A 10,750-nucleotide genomic window follows, 5' to 3' on the forward strand; every position below is an offset into this window, starting at 1 on the left:
TTTTATATAAAGGGTGATTGTACATTAAGCATCCCAACCCAGGCCAGTCCAAGCCCATATGTCTGACATCGTTCTACAAAGTCCTCCTCAAACTCACAAAACACACACAATGATGTTGAATGCAGGAGGAAAGCCGAATCAGTGAGCGTGTAAGCATCTCAGCACTGGCAGGGGTCTCCACCTGTTCTTCAAGGGTAGCAAGAACTTTTCTATCAGAATTTTGTTGGGAATCTACTCTAAATCTCTGATTTTGACCCTTCAGACTTATTTTTCTTCCCCAAACTCAAAGAGTGTTTATAAAGAACCTGATTTCAGCCCTTTGCAGATACCAAAATTGCTGTTTGACATGGTATAAATTGAAGAGCACAAATTCTTAGAGGAATTAAATTTTTTAAAAAAAATATTTTTTCAATTTAATTCATTTAAGTAACCACTTGTGGTTGGTTGCTACCAAACTGGGCAGTGCATTTCTGTAGGATGGTCAGAGAAAACCTCATTTACAAAGCAACATTTAAGACCTGAATGATAACAGGCAGCTAGCTCTGTGTTCATAGCAAATGAACAACAGGGCCTAATGTGGAGGACATGGAGGTCAGTGAGTATGGAGTCGAACAAGTGAGGTGAAGACTAGGAGAAGATGAGGCCAGAGAAATAGACCTCATCAGGCAAGGCCTTGTTGGCAGGTAGTATAAGTACCTTGTTTGTCCTCTTCATAAGATTGGAAACAATTTAGGCAAATAACTGACTTGACTTGAATTTTTAAAGGGTTATTAGAACTGTTCTAATGATGTAGAGTGAGGTGAAGACAGAAGCAGGGAGGCAAGTTACTGCAGTAACCCAAATGAGAAATCATGGTGGTCTGGATTATATATAGTGATGAAGATATTGAGAGAGACATGGTCAGTTGAGTTGTCAGTGCTAAGTGGTGGGTCTTATTAGAGATGAGAAAAAGGGAGAAATAAGAATGGACCTCAAAAACAAAACAGAAAAATAGACCTCAAGAATTTTAGCCTGAGCAGATGAAATAGGGAGCACAGTGGAAAGGAATACCAGAGCTCTACTTCATGCATAGCAAGTGCCTGTACAGGGAGATAGATGCCTGTGCAGAGTTGTGCTGAAGCCATGACAATGGGTAATGTTGAGTAGGAATGGGAGCTAAAGGATTCCTTCTTAGAGAATTGATTTAATAGCAGAGTTCACACATACTATTAGAGGTGCTCTTGTGTGAGGAGCAAATCAGGTGGCCTTTCAGAGTAAAGATTTTATGTCTTTAACTGCATGTGGCTGTAAGCTTTGAGTCATTATTTCTTCTTTTACATCTTCCATAGGATGGCTCCTGAACGAATCACATCCCTGTCACGGGTTTGCATCCCGCTTGTCACTCTTCCAGACTTTGAACCCCTGGTGAATGCTCTGCTCACCTATCATGGACATGAGCCTCAGGAAGTAATCTGGCCTGAATTCTTTGAAACTGTCAATGAGGCCTTTTTACTGTAAGTGATCCATCCTATCACCTATCTTTACTTTTCCTGTCCCTAGAATGCTTCAGGCGTTGCAGATGCTTTATAATGGTAGATTCTAAACATTTTGGTCTCTGTGACCTATAGCCAGTCTCCATATAGTTAACTCCCATTCAAGGTGAACCATATGTGTCAGAGTAATGCTGCTCATTTCACTCTGTGGCTCAATTTTCAGAAGTAGATTTCCAAGTCTTTTTTCCAAGGTATCTTAGGTGGTCTCAAGCCACCAACCTTTGTTAATTATATGCACTATTCTGTGACTCCTTGATAACCTATTACATTCTTCAAAGTGATTACATATTCCAAAGAGACTTTTTTTGGTAATGTGATCCATATCTGAGCCAATGTGAGCCATAGTGATACTTCGATCAATACTTATCATATTTAAATTAATACTGAATTTTTAAAAATGTTTACTTGATTAAAAAAATAATAAGCTAATTTCAAGTTAGCCCAAATAACATATAAGGGTAAGTCAAAAAGCATTGGTACTAGGTTTCTAATTCATACAGATTTATTCTAAACAAAATGTAAACATGTCCCTGATCAATGGATGGCTCAGTTATATTCTTGTTAGTCTTGTTATTGTGTGTTAGGCTAGGTTATCTAGAGAAACAAATCCAGTGATACTCATCTAAGTATAAGAAAGAGCTTTATATCAACAAGTAATCTTCTATCCAAAGAAGGCTCCTCTTCAGACTCATGTAGCTATAGGATGATGATGATGCAGAAAGGTGATGTGAAATGCAGGAAGATCACAGGCTGGTGTGTGATGAGTTCCGTGGATTTAAGTTTGTTGGAAACTTGTCAGGATGCTGGCAGCTCTCAGGGCTGGGCAGCCTACATGGAACCACCTCTGGAGGCAGAGTCCCAACAGGCAGAAAGGCAAAGTTACAGAGAGAGAGAGGGATATCCCCAGTTTCCTTGCTTATAAGGTCACACCCACCCACAAGGAGGCATCAGTAGACTGACCTGATTGACAGGTTGAACTCCACCCCTACACTTTCACACATCTTCATGTTGACATAAAATTCTCTGATGACCACAGTGTGCTTTCAAAAAACAATACTAAGCAAAACAGTGGCTTTCAAAGGGATTTCCTGGGCCAGTTAAATTCAAGGCAAAGACGTTGTGCTCAGAAGATCTGATGACCATATTCTGTGCTTCCCAAAGGGTAATCTTGTTAAGTTTTCTCAAAGGATACAGGCTGATTAAAGAAGTTTTAAGAAATATGAAACTGCATTGGTGAGAAAAAGGCCCCGGAAGTTACATTGAGCATTTTTTTCTTCAGTCTTGACAGTGCTAATTCTTGAAGAGTAGCAAGGGCTGTTCTACTAGAATTTCATTGGTAAACCTTAGCGCATCCACCCAGCAGCCCTGATCTTGCCTCTTCAGACTTCCTTTTGTTCCCCAAATCCAAAGAACATTGAAAAGGAACATGATTACACGCAGCAGGGAGTGAGTCCGGATTGAACCCCCTACAGTGGGGTGAACCAAGAAGGAAACATAACAGAGCAGCAACAGGAGCAAAGCCAAGCCACAAAAACCCTGAGGAGCCCCCCAAATAGACTTCAGGATAGGAGGGACAGTTCCTGGAACACCCCAGGACCAGTGGGAAGATAGTCATAAAGGTCAGCAGACAGATCTGGAACTATGTATGCTTTTTGTTTGTTTATTTTTGCTATTTATTTATTTTCCCCTTTTTCTTCAATCTTTTGTTTTCTTTTTATTTTGTCTCCGTTATTGTTGGTTTGCCTACTTATATAAGATAGGCATGGGAAGTAAGCCCAAGGAGAAAGCAAGGGGACCAATGCTTCTGGAGGGACTTGGGGGGAGGAAGGGAGCCGTGAGCAAACAATGCTGTAGACAGGGGAACAACTAGGGAATTCAACTCAACAATGAGGAGAAGGTAGAGATCCTGGGGGTGTTGGCGCAGCAGCAATATAGATGAGAGGATTACTAAGAGGCAGAAGAAGGGCGAGCATGATGATGGGGCAAGAGGAAGGTAAAAGGAAACAGAAGAAAGACCTAGGAAGTAAAACAACAGACAGAGGCATAAGCATGTGTATACTTATGTAAATATATTAATTCATAAAAATAGAGGTATTGGCCTGTGTACATATATTTATATGGCAATACATTAAGGTAGTGGATGGACTTTGGACCTCTGCTCAAGCCATCCCTCAACAGAAACCTTGGGGGAAGGGAGACAGCAGTCAGTGTAAGATATGAAAATAATCTATAATTTATCAAGGGTTAAGGAAGGGGGGAGGGTAGGGGATGGGTGGTGGTGGTGGAGAGGAGCTGCTACCAAGGGCTCAGGTAGAAAGAAAATATTTTGGAAATTATGATGGCAACAAATGTACAAATGTGCTTGATGCAAATGATATATAGATTGTTATAAGAGCTGTATGAGCCCCCAATAAAATGATTTATTAAAATAAAAATAAAGAAGAATAGCATTAAAACAGAAAAAAGAAAGAAAAGGAACATGACTGAATTCCTGAGAGAATCCCCAAATAGTCATTTTGCTGTAGGGTAAATCAAAGCACCCAGAATTCTACATGGAAGGGTTAGAGAGATAGAAACACTGCCTTTAGAAGTATATAGAATTTTGTTGTAGTTAATGCTTTCCAGTTGGTTCCAATTCATAGTGACTTCATGAACAACAGAACAAAACACTGTCCAATCCTGGGCCATGCTCACAATTGTTATGGTTGAGTTCATTGTTGTAGCTAGTATGTTAATGTAACTCATTGAGGAACTTCTTCTTTTTCACTGCCCCTCTACCTTACTAAATATGATGTTCTTTTTCAGTAACTAGTTTCACCTGATAAACACTGCCCCCCCCCCTCTCCAAAAAGAATCAATTCTGACTCATAGTGACCATTATATAGGGTCTCTGAGGCTACACATCTTTATAGGAATAGTACATTTTGCAATCCCATTAGCAATAGATCAGGCTTCCAGTTTCTTCACATTCTGGACAGCATTGTTTTCTGCTTTGTTTTGATCTTATCTGTCTAGATAATGTGAAGTGGCATCTTGTTGTGGTTTTAATTTACACTGATTTACTTTTCATTGAAATGCTTCAGATCTTCCACCTAAAAAGCTGTATTTCTGATTTATTTAGGACTACCTTTCAGAGAAGAATAAGAATCCTTATGAGGTCTTCTTTTCCAACAGCAGTAGGAGTTTTGATGATGAGGCTGCTCACATCCTCTGTGAAATCCCACAAAGCTGTTTTCAGAATTACTACTGAGGAACAAACAGACTTAGAAATAGCCGCACACACTCCACCCTCATGTCAGCTAAAAAGCCTCTAAAAGTACCCCTCTCCCTTGATTTTTGGCTTACATGTAACTAATAGGTTCTCCTCCTGCATCAGCTTACACAACTTATTTGGTTTGGAATATTATCTGTTCCAATCCATAGGGGACAGATTATCCAGAAATATTGGGTGGTCCTTAGTATGTCCAATTCCTATGGTTTCTCTTTAGCAGTTCCTCAAGCCATGGCGTAAGAATTGGAGCCTTTCCATGGACTCTTTCCCATAGACCAGCATTTGAGCCACATGTTGACACAGGGAAGCTGATTCAGTCAATCAGTGCAAATTACCAGCCCCACACCCGAACCCCCTCACCTCAGCCCCTTTAATAGTTTCCCAGATGTGCTGCATGGTTATTTAGAAACCACATATTTTCTCTGACGGATGTGCCCTGCCTTGCACTTAGCTTTCCAACTATTTGCTTGCCACAATACACCAGTGGAATTTCATCTGCTTTACAATTGGCTGGGCGTACTTGACTTTGGATTCCAAATACAGCCATGGGTTTTGGGGGTTTTTTTGGTCAGAATTGGCAGCCTGTCTTCTTTTGAACAGCAGATGCTTAACCCCCTCTGAGGTTTAGATAAACCTAGAGGAACTTTTTAATTTCTTGGCCTAAATGTCAAACTTAAGTTTTCTTGTCTATCCATGGAATTGCCATTATAGCCACCTGTGGGTTACAGATTGCATAAAAGCTTTCTGGGAGGGCTGCTGAGGTTCTTTCCCAAGTCTGTAGCGCGCATGTAATTCAACAGGACAAGTTCTCTAAGGTAAAGCCAAGTCCATTGCTTCGAAAATTGAAGCAATATTCACAAAAGCAACAAGATTAAAATACTCTTAAGTGATCATCAGTAGATGAAGGAATAAACAAACTGTGGTACAGATGCACAAGGGAATGCTATGCAACAAGAAAGAATAGTGATGAATTTAGAAGATACTGAGTGAAAAAAGTCAATCATAAATGAAAAAATATTGTATAAGACCACTATTATATTGCTGTTGTTAGGTGCTGTCCACTTGGTTCCAACTCACAGGGACACTAAGTACAATAGAAGGAAATACCATCTGGTCCTGCACCATCCTCACAATTGTTCTTGCTTGAACCCTTTGTTGCAGCCACTGTATCAATCCATCTCACCAAGGGCCTTCATCTTTTATACTGCACCTCCACTTTACTTTTTCAGGGACTGGTCTCTGCTAAAAACATGTCCAGAATATGTGAATTGAAGTCTTTCCATTCTTGGCTTTAAGGAGGATTCTGACTGTATTTCTTCCAAGATAGATCTGTTTGAGTTGTTTTTTTCCCCCCCATTCATGGTACTTTCCATTTTTTCACCAACACCATATATTTCAAATGCACCATTTTTCCTTCAGTCTATCTCAATAAATGTCCAATTTTCACATGCATATGAGGCAATTGAAAACACCTTGTCTTGGGTCAAGCATACCTTAGTCCTCAAAGCAACATTCTTGCTTTTCTACACTTTAAAGAGGTCATGTGCAGCAGATTTAATGAATGGCAGGCATCATTTAATCTCATGATTTTTGCTTCCATGATGATTGATCATGGATCTAACAAGAAATCCTAACAAAGTCAATCTTTTATCTGTTTATCGTGTTATTTATTGTGGTCTAGTTGGGAGGTTTTTTAATATTGAGTTTTAAACCTTACTGAAGGCTGCATTCCTTGATTTTCATCAGCAAATACTTCAAATCCTTCTCAATGTCAGCAAGCAAAGTTGTGTCATCTGCATATCCCAGGTTGTTAATACGCCTTCCTCCAATCCTGGTGCTGCATTCCTCTTCATGGAATTGTACTCCAACAAATTTGAAAATCTAGAAATGCATTATTTACCTAAATTACTACAGGTGATTTAGAAAATCTCAACAGAAAAAATAGATATAGTCATAAGAAAATCTCCAAATATCAAAAAGTCTAAGTCCAGCTGGTTTCACTGGGGAATTCTAGAAAACATTTAGAGAAGGCTTAATATAGAAAAGACTTAATATTACTTTTATATAAACTATGGTACAATATCTAAATGGACTATATACTACCAAATTCATTTTATGAAGCAACTATACCTCTTACACCTAAACCAATGATAGACATCACCCAGATTGATTACTACCGACTGATATCTCTAATGAATATAGATGCCAAGATCTTCAGTAAAATACTAGCCAACAGAATTCAACTAAGCATAAAAAAATGTATACAAATCATGATCACGTTTGATTCATACCAAATATGCAAGAATGGTTTAATATTAGAAAAACAAATATGCAAGGATGGTTTAATATTAGAAACATAATGTAGTTCATCATGTAAACAAAATAGAGAAGAACCATATGATTGTATCAATTAATGCAAAAAATGGATTTGATAAAATTCCTGATTATAAAAAAAAAAACTTCAACAAAATAGGGACAAAAGGGAAATTTCTCGGCATAATAAAATTCATATATGTGAAAGCAATAGCCTGCATCTCACTTAATGGAAAAAAATTGAAATAATTTCCTCTTTGAACAGGAACTAGACAAGGTTGTCCTTTATCACCACTTTTATATAGTTGTGTAAGCTTTAGCTACAGTCATAAGACATCAACAAGAGGTTAAAAGTGTTCACATAGGAACAGAAGTAATAAAAATCTCTATATGCAGATAACATAATCCTATATATAGAGAAAACCCCAAAGTTTCAATTAAACAATTGCTCAGATTAATTGAGAAATTTTGACAATATAGCAGGCTATAAGATCAACATACAGAAACCAACTGGATTCTTGTATATTAAGGATGATGATACTGAAAAAGATATTAAAAGCAATATCATTTATGGCAGCTACACAGAAGATAAAATATTTGAAGGAAAGCTTACCAGAGAAACAAAAGACATACAAAGAAAACTACAAAATATTCCTTCAATAAATTGAAAGAAATGTATTCAAATGAAATAAATTACCATGTTCCTAGAGAGGGAGACTAAATATCATGAAAATGTCAGTATTACCTAAATTACTATACAAATTCAATACAACTCTGATCCAAATCCCACCACAATTTTTCAAAGAAATAGAAAAATGAATTGCCAACTTCATATGGAAAGGAAAGAAACTTAGGATAACTAAAAAAAATAAAGCAGACATACTTTAACTCCGAGGCCTTAAAACCTACTAAATAACCACAGTAATCAAAACAGCCTTGTACTGGTTCATCAGTAGATATGAAGAACAATAGTTTAGTATTAAGATCCCAGAAATACAACCAAGTACCATTAGACACCAAATTAGACATGAGTTTTTTTGATGAAGAAATCAAAGCACATTAAATGGGGAAGATAGTCTTTTCAACAAGTGGTGTTCAATAAAGCAAAATTTGGGTGGGATATATACTCAAGGTCATATTTTGGCTCATGTAGAGTTGTTTTAATTTTCTTCAGCTTCAATTTGAACTCAGATATGAGCAATTAATGGGCTGTTCCACATTCGGTTCCTGGCCTGGTTTTAACTGCTGATACTGAACTTCTCCATCGTGTCTTCCCGCAGATGTAGTCAGTGTGATGTCTGTACATTCAAACTGGAGAAGTCTATGTGTAAAGTCACTCTTTGTGTTGTTGAAAAATTTCTATGAACAAGTTGTTATTCTTGAAAAGTTCTGTCATGTGATGTCTAGCTTCATTTCTGTTCCTAAGGCCATATTTTCCAACCATGTTCCTTATTCTTTGTTCACAACTTGTGCATTTCAGTTACCGATAATTATCAAGGTATCCAATTGCATGTTTGATCACTTTGCAACTGAAAATATTGGTAGAATTCTTTGATATTTACATTATTAGTCTTAGTACGTGGTGCATAAATTTGATTAATAGTTGTTTGGATTTCCTCTTATTTGGATAGACATGGAGAATGTACACAGACTGCAGTGTACTTCAGATTTCAAGATAGATCTTGACATGTCCTTTTTAACCATAACTGCAATGCCATTCCTCTGAATTGTGTCATTCCTGACATAGTAAACCTTATGAATTTATGGTTCAAAATGGCCAATACCAATCCATTTCAGATCACTAGTGTCTAAAATATAGATCTTTATAGGTTTCAAAAACAAAATAGAACACACAGAATATTAAACATAGAAAAGTAAATTATTTGGTGGTTACCAGCAATTTGAGGGGGAAGAGGAAAAATTACTAATTATATAGGAGACATGTAAATAATGGTAAAAAGAGAAACAGTATACCATATGAGGGAAGTCTGCACATGACTAAAGCAAAGATAGAAGAATGCAAGAATAAAGGTCTGTTCTTATAATTACTATAACATAGACAGTCCTATAATAGTAGTAGTAACGGTTTATGAATGCATTCATAGATCGATATCTATGCCAAAGGGGTGCTCAGCGACATAAGGGAGCATATCCACCTACAGACAGAGATATGGTTTTGGCTTTTTTTGCATTCATAATTACAGGGACTGTGTGTGTTTTAATGTAGACTACAGCAAACAAGGAATATGGGCATGGAAACATCTAGTTAGAACCAAAGACCTCACAGGATGAAGTTCCAAGACTCAAAGGTCAAGGAGCATAGACGGGGGATTTCGACATCAATTGGCCCAAGATAATTTGTAAAGCCAATATTCTCCATCCTACTTTGGCTAGTAGTAGTTGAGGTCTTAAAAACTTTCAGGTGGCTATCTAAGTTACAACTGTTGGTCTCTTTACATCTAAGGAAAGGATATAGAAGAAAATCAAAGATGCAAGGAAGTAATTAGTCCAAAGAGCTAATGGATCACATGAATCACAGTATATACATGACCCTAAGACCAGGAAAACAAAATGATACCTGGCTACAAAAAAACCAAAATCACGTAAATACCTATTTTTCTGGTCTGAGAGACTAGAGGAACTCCCTCATACTGTGGCTCTATGATACCCTTCCAACCTGAAACTGAGACCATTTTTTTCATCAGAAAAATAAACCCATAAAATAAGCAGTAGCACTCAAGGGGAAGGTGTTCCTGAGAATAGTCAATTATATGAGATACAAAGGACATTTGCCAAAAAGCAAACATGAGAGGACAGGAAGAGGAAGAACAGCTGGAACAAGGAAAACAGGAGACATAGGAAGAATGCTGATACATGTGGGGAATGCAACCAAGAGCTGGGCACAATTCATACTGTTCCTCTTCTGTACACTCTCACCAGAAGGGTGCATGTATCATGCATGCACACACACCAACACAAATTTTTTTTAAATAAATGGTGCTTCTATAAGAAAAAATAAAAGTTTTCTGAGTGGATGGGTTGTTTTTCTACATACCTGGAATGAATAAACCAGTGAAAGAACGAATGTATGACCAAGTTTATCAGAGTAGCTCGGAATGTTAACTAGAGTGACAGTGCATTCGGTATTATAGACCACAACGCTTTTGGGAGTCAAGTAGTAGTATGCTTTTAGAACAATGTATGTTAACACATAAGCCACTTCCAGAGAGGTAAGCATATGTCTACTGAGACATAAATGGGTCCAATGCCTATAAATGGGCCTTGGTGATAAAAAGGAAACTGGAGGCTGCTCTATAGAATTTTGCAAGTCCAATGATTTTTTTTTCACTGCAAATACCTTTTTCACCAGAATAATTGGTGACCTTGCCACATGGAATACATAGGAATCAATCAACTACATCTGTGGAAAGAGACGGTGGAGAAACTAAATATCATCAGCCAAAACAAGACCCAGGGCCAGCTGTGGAACAGATCATTAATTGCTCATATACAAGTTTAGTTTGAAGCTGAAAAAATTAAAACACGTCAACGAATAGGACAGGTGGGATGAACAATCTGGAGGAGAAAACAACGGGACTGACAGTTGGTGGGGGGCGGGGCATGGGAGAGGGGG

At 37.8% G+C, this 10,750-nt stretch overlaps 1 protein-coding gene and 1 pseudogene across 2 annotated transcripts in view; one reads left to right on the forward strand and one right to left on the reverse strand.

Annotated features, from left to right (window-relative positions):
* Positions 1-10,750, forward strand: part of FANCC (FA complementation group C) — a 368,220-nt gene that overhangs the window by 271,507 nt on the left and 85,963 nt on the right. The window lies entirely within an intron of this gene.
* Positions 1-10,750, reverse strand: part of LOC105979714 — a 38,493-nt pseudogene that overhangs the window by 1,700 nt on the left and 26,043 nt on the right.

This window comes from Echinops telfairi, unplaced genomic scaffold (assembly GCF_000313985.2).
Source record: "Echinops telfairi isolate 266 unplaced genomic scaffold, ASM31398v2 ScPeMD7_27;HRSCAF=92, whole genome shotgun sequence".
Taxonomy (NCBI): Eukaryota; Metazoa; Chordata; class Mammalia; order Afrosoricida; family Tenrecidae; genus Echinops; species Echinops telfairi.